Genomic DNA, 16,559 nt, shown 5'->3' with positions numbered 1-16,559 from the left:
TTTGCCAGCTTGGAAGACAGCTCATCTTTCTCAATGAGCAAAATTCACTGTCATCTAGCTGCTTCTAGGCAAGATTCCAAAAAAGAACAATTTAAAATCCTTTTTTTAATGACTTACCAGTTTTTCTAAATAAATGCAGAACACCACCTCAAAGTAAACTCCCATCAGAACTATTTAAACTGACTTCTGGGTTACTATATTTTCAAACAAATTCCAAAGTGCCAGATTTTTTTCTCCCAAAGGGGGGCTTCTTTATGGCAATAGCTGTTGTGGGATACTGGGTTGGGATATGGCTTAGGGGCCCCATTCCTTTGCCGATCGTGGTATAATCCGATTGATTCCCCCTCTACTAACAATTCTATTTTCTCTCTCTCTCTCTCTCTCTCTCTCTCTCTCTCTCTCTCTCTCTCTCTCTCTCTCTCTCTCTCTCTCCATCGCCCCTGACATTATAATCTCTGGGATTTTCTCCACTAAAGCCCAGCGGAGCAAGGCCTAATCTTTTAATTCATTTCTGAACACTGGCCCGTTGCACACAAAAGCAGCCATTTCTCTCCAAGAAAGCTCTATCAGCGTATTTTGATTTACCAGTACGAGAAACTAGGTTTAGATAAACTGGTTTAGACTTTAAAATAATATCTGATTACTAAAGGCGATCAATATAAAATCAAATGATTTCAAAAAGAAGTTATTGAACCATCTCTTATATCCCACATAAAATTAAACCGTGTATGTAAAGGTAAGGCTATACCATGACAAGCAGGCTAATATATGGAACTCCTACCAGCCTAGCTGAAAGAACTGTTTATTTCACTCACCAGATAAAGTCCTTGTTTTGGTACCAGAAGGTCCAATCTGTGTAAGGTTACCCATTACATGGTGTCAGAGTGGGATGTGTGCCTTCCCGTGAACAGTATGTGTAAGAAAGTACAATCTGATATGTGATGAGGTGCAAGGGGAAGGAAATGTAATCATTGGGTTATATTTTTGAACAGCCTGACTAGCTTGGAATCCAGAAGGTGCTGTTCCTATCCCCAGATAGTTAGTGAAGAGCATACCACAGGGACTACCATACCATACTAAAGGGACTACAATATAATTTTCTTAAGCAACAGCAGCCTCTTAACCTGGAGTGAGTTTGCTCATCAGTCATTCTATTATACAATGTGTCAGGGACACTTACAAACCTTTCCAACAGTCACTTATAAATAGAATTGCTTTAAGGAGAGCCCTGTAATTTGCAACAGATTATGAAACTGCTTTAGCTACAAACTTACTGCATGGGACACTGACAAGTCATTCAGGCAAGCTTGTTGGCTACCTCCTGAATTTTCTTTTTGGAAAGCTGGCAGTGGTAAGCCAAAAACTCAGAGGTGGCTAGCTGTGATTTACACCAGGATTAGTAGCAGCAGCTAAAAGGAGTCACACAGGTGTTATTTCTTCTAAAAATAAACTGTACAAGCAAGATTACAGGGGGAGACCATGGTGGAAGCATCAGGGTAGGGAGAGTAGATTGAATACCCAAGAGTGCTTTTGTTCAGTAGCAATTTAATGTTTCTAGTTTAACATTTTCAGATGTTATTTTCGCTTTAACGTATGTGGTCATAGCAACCAAACTCCGTAAAATATGTTTGTCATTAACCATTTGCTTCGGACTTATTGAAACATTGCTTCTTGCACTTCATTGGTGACCTGCAGAGTGAAATTGTCCCCTGCCCCTTTAAAGCCTTCTCTAATTAAACAACCAACTGCACCCCCTGTTGACTGACATCCTTTGCAGTTACTAACATGCCGTTACCATGAACACATAGGTGAAATGACCAAGGAAGTGGAACAAATAGACTTCCTGAAATTAAGGCAAGCAAACTGAGAACCTTTTAACCCAGTATAGTGCCAAATATCAAAAGAAAAACATGTTTGCTATAAAATGTGTTTCTTGCAAAACTACACGTGAAAGACCCTTAAATCTGTTCCATCTCAATTGTAATATCGATGCATTTCAAACATTTAACATTTTTAGAAATATAACTGGTATTATTTTCTGAGGCTAAACTGACCTGTGAGAGGAACTTTCAGTTTCTTCTTCTCACATGAAGAAGAGATCATTCTTGACAGCTCGTGTAATTTATATTCAGATCAGTGGATCCTATTGAAAGGTATGTTAATGGGCTAGTGTAGCTTATTCTATTGTACAGATCTATAGATAGAAAATAAGCTGGGTTGTAGAATGAAAGCAGCTGTATGAGCCAGTAGTGTAGACTTCACCCAGGAGTCTCCAACAATCTAGCATAATGTTAAACTGTGTTCGTGGGTTAGTCTCAATGTTTAGAGCATATGCTGTCTGAAGACTTTGTTAGGACCTGTCTACCATAATGGATTTGGCATCTTCCTGAATCAGAGATTAAAATAATGTGATATGTGATCCCTGCAGCATTATAAAGCTGCTGTAGTTTACTTAGGCATTGCTAAGGATCATGTCAATACAGTCATGCTGCACTTGTAGCCTGGCTACTTTCAAGACGATATTGCACCCATCCACCATGCCAGTGCTTGAATGGTTTGAAGAGCATAACAGAAGAGTTGTATCATTTTGAATTAGTTAAACACAGTCTGTGACTTATTCCAATCAAAAGCAGGGGAGAGCAAGACAACCAAAGATCCCAAAGATCCTTATTACAAAGTGTAGTGAGTATATTCAGCACTTTCTAATTGTCTTGATTGTAATAGGTTGAGTTAAACAACTCGGAACATTCATGCTCAATTGATCAAATTACCAACTGGCAAAAAAACCCCATAAAAAACAACTTGCTCTAGCAGAAAGTTAACAAATAAGCTTCTAATCGATGGATGCAACGGTTGGGAAACCTTGAACTGAACAACGCTGTTGACAAAATGAATGCTATGAATTCATTTTTTTTTATTATCAAGTTGATTAGCTATAATGGCCATTTGCAAGCCAGGAGGAGGCTTACTGATCTCAGCACCTAAGGAAGAGCTTCCCAACCCTGGTCCTGGGGACTCCCTGTGTCCTCTGGTTTTCATTCCAACTGAGCGTCAATTACTTAACTAGAACCATAATTGAACTAATAAGTTGCTTAATTATATCTTTTTAATTGTTCTCGGCTCTTAAAAAGTTGCAGAGCTCAAGTTACTTATAAAATGTTATACTTGAAGAACTGTTTAAGAGCTGAAAACAAGTAAAAAGGTCTAATTATGCTAATTGTTAGTTCAGCTAAGGGTTTATCTGATTAAGAGCTCAGTAGGAATGAAAACCAGAAGACAGATGGGGTCCCCAGGACCAGGATTGTATTACTATACAACGTCATAGTCCATTGGCCAACTGACATAAAACTCTTCAGCTCGCTCAGCGGGTACCTAATGAGGTTTCAAAGCACAGAACACAAGAAGCAGGCTTTAAAACTTGAACTGAACGAGGTTGTTGGCAAAACGGGGGCTATCAATTCATTTTATTATTACCTTTTTTTGCTGTAACGACAAGTGAGAAGAAGGTTTACTCAACTCAATTTACCCAGGGGAAAAAGCATTTAATTCCATTCTGAATATCATCTATACAGCTGCTCAGACATTTTCTGTCCATCAGACATAACCATTACCTGAGGCTGAATCCCATCCATCGCTGTCTCTCTCAACATTCTACTTCCAAACTTCCCCATGATAACGACAGACACCCTACAAATGAAAACTAGAAACGTTACTTATCTGTCTGTTGTCAGCGATTGAATCTTAAACTCTTCTCTCTTTCTGTTTTGCCTTCTTTCTTTTCTCTATGTAAAAGCGGAACAGTATTACCAACCTCCCATATAGCATATTGTGGCCCACAATCCTAATGTCTTTCTAGAATTGCGTTCATTGATCTGGACTGCTTTAACCGCTCTAGTGCATTATATCAATGTTGTTTAGCTTGGCTAAATAAGACATATTTTTTTCACAGTTATTTTATCCTTGTTTTTTGTTATTACTTTTTTGTGCAATTAGGCAATCCTTTGCATAATTTCTTGAGCATATCTTGTAAAAACTATACAGTATCATGCTATCCCATGAGAATTTTCTTGTAAAAACTACGAGTCCCACTACCCTTGTGCTTACTACAAAACCACTGATTTGCAGGACCATTTCTGCATTGCTATTTAGGATCATTTGGAAAGCCTGTTTATTTATAATTGGAAAGGTAACATTGCATAACATCCTGGGAGACGTTAATTATCCATAGAAGCTACATATTGTGCTGGAAGGCCACAGTTTGGGCAGACTGAGGGGCTGTTTTTATATCTAGTTCAATCACTTAGTAATTTGTGCAGTCACAGTTCATGTTACAGTGTGGATTTTGAATGCTTTAGGATAATCACTCTGTCACAAATTAATATTACGCTTAGGGTATTTAAGGGATATTTTTTTTTAAAAGCCTAATTCCATTTAAAAAACAACAGACATTGCACTGTATGTGTGGTTCTGTCCTCGATCTTGTATAGTGAAGCCCATTTCTAATGGTTTAGTAATTTCGAAAACACATCAGTCTTATTACTCATCTTCTATTTGTCACATAGCCAAGTGTAGGTTATACTTATAATGTATTAGTCCTTCGCTGTGATTTAAAACATTCATTCTCTGTTAATTATTAAATCAATATTAATATACATTCCTCATCTCAAAATGATTTATAATGTAATAGAGGTATTTGAATATAATCTTTGAAAACACTATTTAAATGAAAATGGGGATACTATTAATAGATTACATAAACCATAATGATTAGAATGACGCAATAGGGATGCTTCAGGATTTTCAAATAAACCAAAGGACTTTATTACTATAAAACACTTACTAGGGGATAATATTCATTGTGTTAGATTATATATTACATTTAATTCAATTTAACCCTTAACATCTGGAGTGCAGTTGCAGGTAACAACATGTTCCAAACAAAATGTAATATCTTTGAACTGCAAATAAAATAGGGAAAAAAGTTATGAAAAAAAATATAGAAAAGAAGTCAAATGCATGTATTATTATAACTTCTGAGCAAGCAGAAATCTGTTTGACGCAGCAACAAATCTTCAGTCCCTGTGTTGACCAGCAGTTAATGCAGGAACCATCTTGTAAGTTCAGTAAGCATATTATAGATTGATGCACATTAATGTATGCTAATTAAAGTTACCACCTGGTTCCAAGGTGTTCAGTATGCCTTGCAGGGGCACACACATCCTATTTTTTTTAATTTTATGTAATGTGTGGCATGGGACCTCACAAGGGTGAATCACACATTACAGACACACATTCCGAATTACTGCTTGATTTGATAAACCAAGAGGCTACTTCTTCAAAAGGCACACACTACCAATTAATTGAATTATACACTGGATACAGATTTTATCAAGAGAGTTTTAAACTGCACCTTCCATTTAGTTTTTGTGTTTCTTTTCAAAATTCCTGATGCCAACCCTACCTGTAACTGCAATTACCTGTATTTTGACAATGCTATTCAAAAGCACTCTCTGCTAACCAGCTGCAAACAGATAAATAAATCAAGATAACAAGTTTCAAAGTAGCACTGGAGTTGCTAACTATCTAGTCTGTAGGCAACTCCAGTCCACAAGCCCTATTCCATAGGCATAATTAAATAGCACCAGGTCAAGGGGTCTAATTGGATCAATTTAATAATGAAGGGCATAATAAGAACAAATATTAGGACTGGAAGCACCTAGGTTGCCTTCAGCTGAGCTTGGCTATCACATATTTTGGAATTTTGGACACCTCTGCATTGTCAGATTAACTAAACATTCTTACTGATTACTGCACAATGTTTATAGGATCTTGAGATGTGAGTCTTGATTTGTGATCCTTGCATTTCTCAACATCTAATTCAATTATCTCCATGAAACCAAGCTGTGTAAAACATATTGTGGTGTATATTTTTTTTTATATATATATACTATTCTGTAGCTCTGAATTCTCCAGATGAAGCCACCAGCATTTGCCTTTAACCTTTAAATAGGCGTCAATGTTTTGCACAACAAAAAACAAGTCTTGTAATACCAGTATAAATTCAATATATGATGTAACATATAACTTCCATTCAAGTTCTGCTTCCAGTATCCACCCCCTGCCCCCTCCACTAACAATAGGAAACCATGTATACCAGTTGAGAGCAGTTTTTCAATGGTTAGTATTAATGTTTCTCCCAGTTTCGAGTCACTTACCAGCACTTCTGTTGTGTATTTAGTGGTCTGCCTCTCAGGAGGGATCCCCCACAGTGTGTCCCTTTCTTTGTATAAATTTGGATTGCAGTTGTATGACAGATGTTGATATCACAGCAGCAGATAAATCCATCCTGTATCAGATCCTGGATTATCTCTTTTGTCCATCCCCAGCATCTGCCAAGGGTTGAAATGTGTGGATCACCTTTTTCATGTTTTGCATTTTATTCTTTTGTAAAGTGCTTGGAACCAGTACATGTTATTGGGTTAGTGTTTAGTGTTTTGTTTCTTAATTGTGTCACAATTAAGGGAAGCAATTCAATAACACCTTCTGCCTTGTGATTGACAAAACAGACAGAAAAATAGCATCTTGGATATTGTTAAGATGCAAATGTTTATTTATTTATTAATTTTTAAATAATAGACCAGCAACAAAATAGAAAAAGTGCTACTCAAACTGGACTGGACTTATTCACCACCAAAACATGACCCGAAACCAATCCAGCTATATAATTCACTATTTTAACCCAGTTGTATGAACATTGTTATAGGCATTTCCCGGCCAGAACTGAATTATTTTGGAAATGTTCTTCTGCTGTTTTGGGTTCAAATGTAAAGTGCTAATGCTAGTCAGAACTTTTTAGGATCTAAATACCTGTAGAGCTGCTGTTTAATTATGTTACTGTCATTATCAATAAAGGATCATTTAAACTTAACATGATTACATGTATTAAACTTCTGTTACATTTAGTTATGTAAGGTGCTCACTAGCATCAAACAGCAGATTTAAGATAATCATCCAGTTATCTTTTTTTCCACTGGGAGGCGATGACTCTTTCAGGTTGTGGATAGGCGATCTAGAGGTGTTGGTGTCATCGCGGGATGTCTCAACTGGGCTTATTATACTGAAAACATATTGTTCTTACAAAACTAGTCATAAACTAATTTCTGTCAAACAGGCCACTATGTTTCTCTCAGCCATCACCTATATATATATATAACACAGGTTAAATACAGGTCAGCACACGCATATATTCTCTTGCCAAAGGTTGATATAATACATCTATCAAAACCATGTGTTGGAAATTATCTTTTGTATACTTTTCATTTTTACTTTCTATGCATAATTCAAACTCCCACTTAGTCCCAGCTGTGCTATAAAGCGCTCACTTTCACAATTGGTGGTCCAACTTGATTTACATGGTACACATTTACTTGGTTCACATTTCTCTATATACCAAATAGGTGATATAGAACTAGAGCCAGGCTCACCCAGACAAAGACCTTGGTGTTGTAATAAATCCATTGCTGTCTGCAGCCAGATAATGTGGGGAAATTTTTAGTCTACACAGTACCAAAAGGACATTGTGTAGCACTGAAAAGGGTCCAGCCAAGAGCAACCAGATTAATCCCAGTGTGTAGGGGAATGAGCAATGAAGATACATTGAAAGAACTGAATCTATTTAACCCGGAACAAAGAACAACTGGGGAGAATTGTTTTTAAGTATTTTGAAATCTTAAAAGAAATTGACATAGTTAACCCTAAGCAAGTCTTTAAGTTCAGCATGGAAAACAGGACCAAAGGGCACAGATGGAAATTAAGTGGAAACACATTTAGGACAAGGGGGTATGATACACTTCTTCACATAGAGTGGTGAAGATATAGAATGGGTTACCTAGTAATGTTATTGAGGCAGAATCACTGGGATCCTTTAAGACCCAGCTTGACAATGTTTTAAAATTAAGGAACCGGACGAGAATATATAAACCAAATGTGAATGCTTTCTTTAAGATTTCTTTTTTATATCTTTAGAAATAATTCAATTCTAGGAAGAAAACTGCTGTTCCTGTTTTCATTTGTATGGACATTACCATTGGCCTTGAGAGGAAAGTGTGGGTGTTTAAGTTGCAGTGACGCACTTCCACACAGAAATGCATCCAATCCTTGAATGACCGCCTGCAGAAGCTTCCCAACAGCCATTGTTTCTGTGATATCTGTTTAAGTTCACTTTGTTCAGTCTGAAATCATCCCAAGGCTTTTTCAATGGGCACTGAAACTGTGCAGATATTTCATCATGAACTGTAAACCCATTTCCCAGTGGCAACATTGACATGATGCTCTATAATGAATATTTATGGTCAAGTAACTAACTACTTGGTTCACCTATTGAATACACTATTGAGTAGAGTGTGTGTGTGTGTGTGTGGGGGGGGGGGGGGGGGGTTGTGACTTGGAACTCACTGGTTAAATCCTAGTTGAGTGCTTGATCTTGGGTGGGGGCTAGGTATTGCGTGGAATTGGTTTGCCTCATTGTGCCACGGCAGCCTCGACTGGTCCAGACTGAGACCAGCCAGAATGTGCACAATAACACTGAGGATTCCAGGGTAAAGAATTTTGCCACTGGGGAGCACCGTTTTTTCCTAATATCTCAATGTAACCTCCATCCATGCTAAATGACAGCACCTAGTAATGTTTACACATGGCCAGCATTAGTAAATGCAAACTGAAGGCATCTGGGCAACTTCAGTACAAAGGCAGTGGCTATGGAACTGAACCACACCTGTACGGCTATTAATACATATTCATCTGCATAACTTCATGATATATTTATATGGTTTGGTAAGTGGATTTATGCTGTTGCTCTGCAATAAATTGACATTCAGCTTTGTATAAGACATGATAAAACAGCTCAATGAGATGTTTTGTGGTAAAGAATTGTTATCAGAGCACCATTCCCATTCAGCAATACTATTTTTTGTATTATTTTTCCCTGTGATTCAGTGAATGTATTTCCGAAACAGTTTACCAGTACAATAAAGGTTGTACTGGTAAACTGGTACAACTGCCAATGGGGCTAAGAAAATGTGTTAACCCTGTAAATACAATGGCACCACATTTTTTATAATATCAATATCCATATCATAGTTCTACAAGTTCCTGAATTCTAGACCATTTCTGTGGTCTAAACAAGCCAGGCGAGTGTGAGACGAGTGACCTTATAATAAATTAATTGGATTCTCTTCGGCTGTTAAGGAATGATCCCATTGAGGTTTGGTCTGTAATTGGTCTAAGTGTATGAATAAGCTCCATTACCTATTCTGAAAATAGCCTAATCCTATGGTGAAAGAGGTTGCCAAGACTAAAAGCTCAACACAGTCGTGGAATCCCCAACACTTTTGTTATTTGTTGTGGCATTTGAGAATCCTGCTTGTCAAGAAAAAGGGAATCCTTACCCGTACTGCATCCCAGTCATTTAGCTTGGCCCACAAAGCCAAACTGCGTCCGGTCTCTAGCACTAGGCCACTATGCTTCTCCGTCTTATAGCTCTTAACACACAGCCCCTATGATAGCATTGGCTATTGCCAGTCAGCCTCTAGCACTTAAATTAGTGGTAGAGGGACCATTAATGTGCTTTCCTGGTGACACTGCCTCTCAGTTTTCATATTTAACCACTAAGCCACACAGCCTTCCAGTTCCTCAGCTCTAACCAACTGGACACTGTCTCACAGTCTCTCGGCTCTAACCACTTAGCCACACTGTCTTGAGTGCATGCAATGAGCTTTATTCAATATACTGCTGTTAAAATTAAAATACAAAATGAATTTAATCCAAATAAACTGGCTTGTGTAATTCCGTACAGAGTGAGGAAGGGAGAAAATCAGGGATGAAGATGGAATTGCATTACCATGATACCATTTCAGTACCAGACAGTATGCTACCATATCACTGTGAAAAATGTGTTCCAAATTCATCGTGTACATTGCTGGAAATTCCCTGGTCTGATTACAATTATATTACCATTGTGATATTTTTCAAAAGGAGACAAGAAGAATAAATAAAGGGAACATGCACATTTTTATTTATTTTTTAGGTGAAGTGAAATGGTCTTGAAGTAATAAAAAAACAAACACAGCTGCTGTCGTGTAAAGTGATTAGAGATTAGTGGGGAATTAGTGAGTACAGGTTGGAAGCAATCAGTAACTAAAGCCAGCATGTCCGGTTGAGATACGGATTGGTAGGTTTCTCAAGCCCAACAGGGCAAAGGAAGAACCTGAAACACAAAGGAATCTCAAGAGGAACCACCTGCACAAGCCTCCAAATACGTGCTTGATGCTCGATGCTGTAGCAGAACATTTGAGAAGAAAATTGATAGAAAAGAACCAAGGTTATGTCATGAATCAGCAATAGAAAGAAGGGTTTATTTCAACTATATACTGGTATGGATTAAGCAAGACTAAAACAGATTTTTTTATTTCCTGTAATTCTCAAGATATTTAAGCAGCTTGACATTTCTTCCATCAGGCTTGTAGTGAAGTGGCAGTTGCTCTGTCCTAATTATAACTGGCATATATTTGTGTAATTCGATCAATATCCTTGTCCTGCTGGCTTGGTTATTATTCACAAGTGAAATTAATTCGGGGGGGGGGGGGGGGGGGGGGGCGGGGGGGGGGGGTCCACATCACAAAATATCTTACCATGTAAATTACACCACATCATTTGGTCACCCTGGCTCTCATTATTAAAGAGAGAAGTCGAAATGAACAGCTGGTCCCTACAGCAAGCCAGGCTTGAGTTATGCATGTAGAGCACATGTCACTGATCACCTTCTCAATGATATAAACAGAGATTTCTATCTTGGTCTCCAATTAAGCCTGTTTTTTTTAGAAAAAAAACAATACTCTAATCCCGTTGGTATATTGTCTTAATGCTAGCTTACTACCCTGAAGAAATCCAAGCAGGACTGTTAGACCACAATGACAACACAATAGATATTGCACAGTGATCCTGACACAGCAACATTCAATGGGTCTACAAATGTTACTGCCTAAAAGTATGTCAGTCAGTAAAGGAAGCAGTTGGTTGGTTAATAACAGGGAAGAAGCCATTGAAGGGTGGGGAAATGGCAAAGGAAGTGCAAAACTATCTAAAAGCATGTTTTGCAAACACAGATTTCTTTAAGCTAGTGTAGTACCAAAGATTATGTTTTAAAATAAAAAATACATGTTTCTTTCCAAATGGCCCATGTGAGCCCAATAGTATGTCTGTAAGTGCAAAGCGGGTAAGACTGATGGAATGGTCTTGTTTTACACTATGAATGTGAGTAAAGACACTAACAGCTCGGTGTTCGTCATCCCTTTTTGTGTGTATTTTCTCGAACCATTGTCATATCCTCTCTAACTACAAACACTTGAAGATAATTTTGGCAGCCCGATGCCCAAGATGTATCCCAATCACACTGCCAGTCAAGCTGGGATTTAACCTTTGACATCGTACTGACTCTGCATTCTCGTCATGTCTCCTTGACATCAACGCCTTCTCATCCAAGCAGGCTCCCGGCCTGACCTTTGTGGTGATGATGTTAGTGAGTGGGCTGACGGGGAAGATCCCCGTGTGTCTGTCTGAAGGACACAGGAGGCCCTTTCAATCTGCTACATGTTTAGTAATGGATTGTGATATCATGGACACATCAAAGGGCTTTCTGTTCAAAAGAGAAATACGTTTGATATGAGCTGGAATATTCATCAAGTTCTTGGGTAGTCCTCCTGTCATAACACCGTGTAACAATTTTTATTTTTTTTGTTCCTGGGTAGTAAGTGTTATTTCCTAATTGCTTATGTTTCAAAAGTATAGAAAATGGCTATTATTCCCCACAAACTTTGCTTTTGTGACCAGGACGGCTAAAATATAAGAAAAGACGCATAAAATCAGAAAAAAACAACATATGAATCCAAATTAACATGTATTTATACTAAAGTAATACAAAAATGACTACAAAAGATTTAGAAGTGAGTAGTTTTTCGAGATTTATGATTATACTGTAAATACAGTATAATCGTAATCTCGAAAAACTACTCACTTCTAAATCTTTTGTAGTCATTTTGTATTACATGTTAATTTGGATTCATATGTTGTTTTTTTCTGACTTTATGTGAACGAAAAGACACACATTTGCCCGTTTTCCCATTGGAAATAGTGATATTTTGAAATATCACTGTCCTGGTCACAAAAGCAAAGTTTGTGGGGAATAATAGCCATTTTCTATACTTTTGAGGCATAAGCAATTAGGAAATAACACTTACTACCCAGGAACAAAAATTGTGTTACATAGTGTAATGTCTCTCGTTCAGTGTTAACTTCTACCTATTAAGGCACCCTCCCTTAGAAATGTTTATTGTTGCAAATGTACTTTACCAGACACCTTTACAATGCTTCACAATACTCTGATATGATTTTATTTTGGTATACAGTGGTATATTTGTTATAATTAAATACGGCACAATTCGGGAATTAAGTATAGCAAATATACATCAAACTGTACATAAACAGCTTTTTATGTTTTTAAGTATTGCAAACTTAAAATGTATTAATGGCTGCTATTGAAAGCATACATTTTACTATATAAGCAAAACAGGCATATTTGTTCAAATTTTGATGTTATTTAGTCCAGTTATTGGTGCAATGAAACCTGCTTGCATTGCAGTAACCAATAGCAAAGGTTTTCAAATGTTGAAGTTTAGGTATAAGAATGTCTTTGTGACTGGTCTGTTGCAAGAGGATTTGCCACCCTCTATAGGAAGAAAGAAAATAGTGCTTTATCCAGCTTGTGTGTGTGTTTTATATAGGTGTTTTATATAGTTGAAAACGTATATGGAAATATTAAAATGTTGAATATTATTTAGTAGTAATTATAAAATATGTTCAATTAAATGTAATAAATGCAAAGAAATGTAAATACAGCATAAGTTATACAAGAAATACAGGAGAAAGTGTTATATGTAGTGTTATATTCACACACTTGTTTCAGTAGTTCATAAGCTGTTACTACCTATTTTTCACCACAAGTGTCGGGCAGATCGCTTTACCCAAAGGCATCCTGCAAAGTAAGCCCATCACCCAGAGCATGACCTGGACCCGCTCAAAAATTGATCCGCAATTTCAGCAAGGACCTGGGCATCACCCCAGGACATTATTTTCCTTACTCATCAGTTTAAGGCATAACATCACACAGTGCTTCCTTGGGTAGGGGCTAGAGGAGCGATACAGTAATAGTGCTAGAGATGAAATTAACATCAGAAACATTCTTAGCACTATAGGACATGTCATTGAAGTATATACATGCATTTAAACACGTACTGTATATACAAACAAAACACCTAATTCAATATAATACAAATAAGAACGACGAAATGCATTGTGGGAGCTATGGCTGTAGCTCCAGCAGGTGTGATGTGCTGCAGGTGAAATGCAACATGCAATGTATTGTATTCAAATGCTGTTTATTAAAATACAAACTTGTTAATTTCTGGATTTATGTAGACTGTCAAGATGACATCTCCAATTGGGGTCAGGTTTATGGAATTCAAACTTAAAGTTTTAAATTAATCAAACTATGAACTTAGAAAGTGAACAACATGACGTTTAAACGTAACCCAAAGCCAAGGTGCATTGTGGGAGGTAGGCAGAAACTGAACAGGGGTGTGGCGTTGAAAATACAGAAATGCCATATTCAATTATAGAGTATAATTCCATTTGATAAGATTCGATAGTTGTGTTTAGTTACAGTAATGTAGTTACTGTACCTATATGACTAGATATGTCAAAATAAATGATTGAGACCACACAAAAGAAAAAGCCATTATCCCAATGCATTACGGGAGTGTACAGTGTGTTTGTTTGCTTGTGTGTGTGTGTGTGTGTGTGTGTGTGTGTGTGTTTGTGTGTGTGTATGCTTGTGTGTTATGATGTTGCAAGGAGACTTTTTATTTTCAAGAGATTGTTAGTAGGTCTTCCAAAAGTTTGAATTGTAACTATTTGAATAGAGATACAGAGTTCTAATGACCCACAAAATTCCACCAAGTTTTTCAAGATATGAAAAGTGTGCATTACAACATGGCCACTAGTTGGCACACTATCCAATACAGCGCCCTATTACAGGATCAAGCTTTTTGGTTGAAATACTGTGCAATTCAGAGCAATGGACTCTAGATGGTGCAGTAACCCTGGTTTTGGTAGATGTCCCTTACTTTCCCTTTCTTCAGTCAATACCAATTAGGAGCAGCAGGGGGAGAGATAAGCAGGAAATGTTACAGAGGCGCATGCTTTTGAATGCTCTGCAGAACTAGTTGCTAACCAGAGATGCCTACTGCTCTGATCTATTTGTGCTCAACCCAGTGTTACACCAGTCACCACTGAGGGGAAATAAATCTATTCAAAGATCTCAAGCAATGGTTATGACTGGGGTAAAACAGGCAACTAAAGTTTCTCCTTGTCAAATATAAACTCTTGAAACCAATAAAGCAAAGGTTTTCAAATGTTGAAGTTTAGGTATAAGAAAGTCTTTGTGATTGGTCTACTGCAGAGAATTTGCCACCCTCCATTGGCAGAAAGAAAATAATGCTATATCCAATGTGTTTATAGAGGCTATGTTTTATAAGTTGAAAACTTGATTGGACATATTAAAATGCTGAATATTACTTAGGAGTAATGAAAAAATATATTCAATTAAAAATGCAATGTAAGTAAATGCAGCATAAGCTAGACAAGGAATGCAGGAGAAAGTGTTATATTCACATACTCATTTCACTTGTTTATAAGATGTTACTATCTATTTTTCACCACAAGCATCAGGCAGATCACTTTACCCAAAGGCATCCTGCAAAGTAAGCAGTTCACCCAGAGCACGACCTGGACCCGCTCAAAAATTGATCCGCAATTTCAGCGAGGACCCGGGAGTCACCCCGGGACGTTATTTTCCTTACTCATCAGTTTAAGGCATAATGTGACACCCTCCGTCCTTGGGTAGGGGCTAGAGGAGCCAGGCAGGCCTGGCATGGTGCACTGAGTGGGGCCGCTATAGTAATAGTGCTAGAGATGAAATTAACATCAGAAATAATCTTCATACTATAGGACATGTCATTGAAGTATATACATGCATTTAAACATGTACTGTATATACAAACAAAACACCTAATTCAATATAATACAAATAAGAACAACGCAATGCATTGTGGGAGCCATGGCTATAGCTCCGGCAGGTGTGATGTGCTGCAGGTGTAATGCAACATTCTTTAGGTTGACTTGCATATGCAATGTATTGTATTCAAATGCTGTTTATTAAAATACAAACATGTTATTTTCTGGATTTACGTAGACTGTCAAGATGACATCTCCAATTGGGGTGAGATTTATGGAATTCATACTTAAAGAGATTGTTAGAAGGTCTTCCAAAATTTGAATTTTAACTATTTGAATAGAGATACAGAGTTCTAATGACCCACAAAATTCCACCAAGTTTTTCAAGATATGAAAAGTGTACATTACACCATGGCCACTAGTTGGCACACTGTCCAATACAGTGCGTATTACAGGATCAAGCTTTTTGGTTGAAATATTGTGCAATTCAGAGCAATGGACTCTAGATGGTGCAGTAACCCTGGTTTTGGTAGATGTCCCTTACTTTCCTTTCTTCAGTCAAAACCAATTAGGAGCAGTAGGGGGAGAGAGAAGCAGGAAATGTTACAGAGACGCATGCTTTTGAATGCTCTGCAGAACAAGCTGCTAACCAGGGATGCCTACTGCTCTGACCTATTTGTGCTCAACCCAGTGTTACACCAGTCACCACTGAAGGGAAATAAATCTATTCAAAGATCTCAAGCAATGGTTATGATTGCGGTAAAACAGGCAAATTTCTCCTTGTCAGATATTTACTCTTGTCTCAAGACAGTTGTACTTGGAAGGTACAGTAGTGTATATTGAGAACCGAAGCACATAATGCTGAAGGAATTCAAGGCGTGACACACAAGTCCACAGAAGCTGCTATTGGGGCATAGCAGAGCACAAGCCTGGAGCAGTGCCATCTGCTTAGACAGATTTTAAACTGCCTCTCCCATCTGAAGAAGTGAATGATTGGGCTTACTATCTGAATTGTCACCTAGCAATCTGAGAGCCAATGTAATGAGCTGTGTTGTGTGTTACACTGCCATTACAGATTCTGTCCCTTCTGGTGAGATGAGATTAAAAGCTTTACAACCATGAATGCAGATGGGCCTGGTTCTTTTGTAAAGTGGTTAAGATGACCGCTTGCAGTGTGTGGGGTTGCCGGTTTGTGCTCAGCCTGTGAAGAGGTGCCAGAGGCCTGTGTGTGACATAGATCGCAACTGCACACGAAAACTGGAGGGCGCTGTGTTTAATTTAAATGATGGGAAACAGCCTCACCAACAGGTTACTGAAGGCATTAGTTGAAAAGTTTGTAACAAAATGAAAACTGCAGTACTAAGAACTTGAGGCCTATTTGTATTTTTATTGTACGTAGAAGAACAAAAAGAGATACTCTGAGTAAACTGAAA

General features: G+C 37.8%; 2 non-coding genes across 2 annotated transcripts; both read right to left on the bottom strand.

The window, feature by feature from the left end:
• Positions 1 to 13,059: 13,059 nt before the first annotated feature.
• On the bottom strand, positions 13,060 to 13,210 carry LOC121329417. Its single transcript, XR_005951777.1, has one exon. It is a non-coding gene; the product is annotated as a U12 minor spliceosomal RNA (small nuclear RNA).
• A 1,628-nt stretch (positions 13,211 to 14,838) lies between these two features.
• On the bottom strand, positions 14,839 to 14,989 carry LOC121329416. Its single transcript, XR_005951776.1, has one exon. It is a non-coding gene; the product is annotated as a U12 minor spliceosomal RNA (small nuclear RNA).
• Positions 14,990 to 16,559: the final 1,570 nt, after the last annotated feature.

This window comes from Polyodon spathula, chromosome 16, assembly GCF_017654505.1.
Source record: "Polyodon spathula isolate WHYD16114869_AA chromosome 16, ASM1765450v1, whole genome shotgun sequence".
NCBI classification, from domain to species: Eukaryota; Metazoa; Chordata; class Actinopteri; order Acipenseriformes; family Polyodontidae; genus Polyodon; species Polyodon spathula.
Note: the sequence above shows the minus strand (reverse complement) of the source record. Positions and strands in the feature narration are given on the sequence as shown.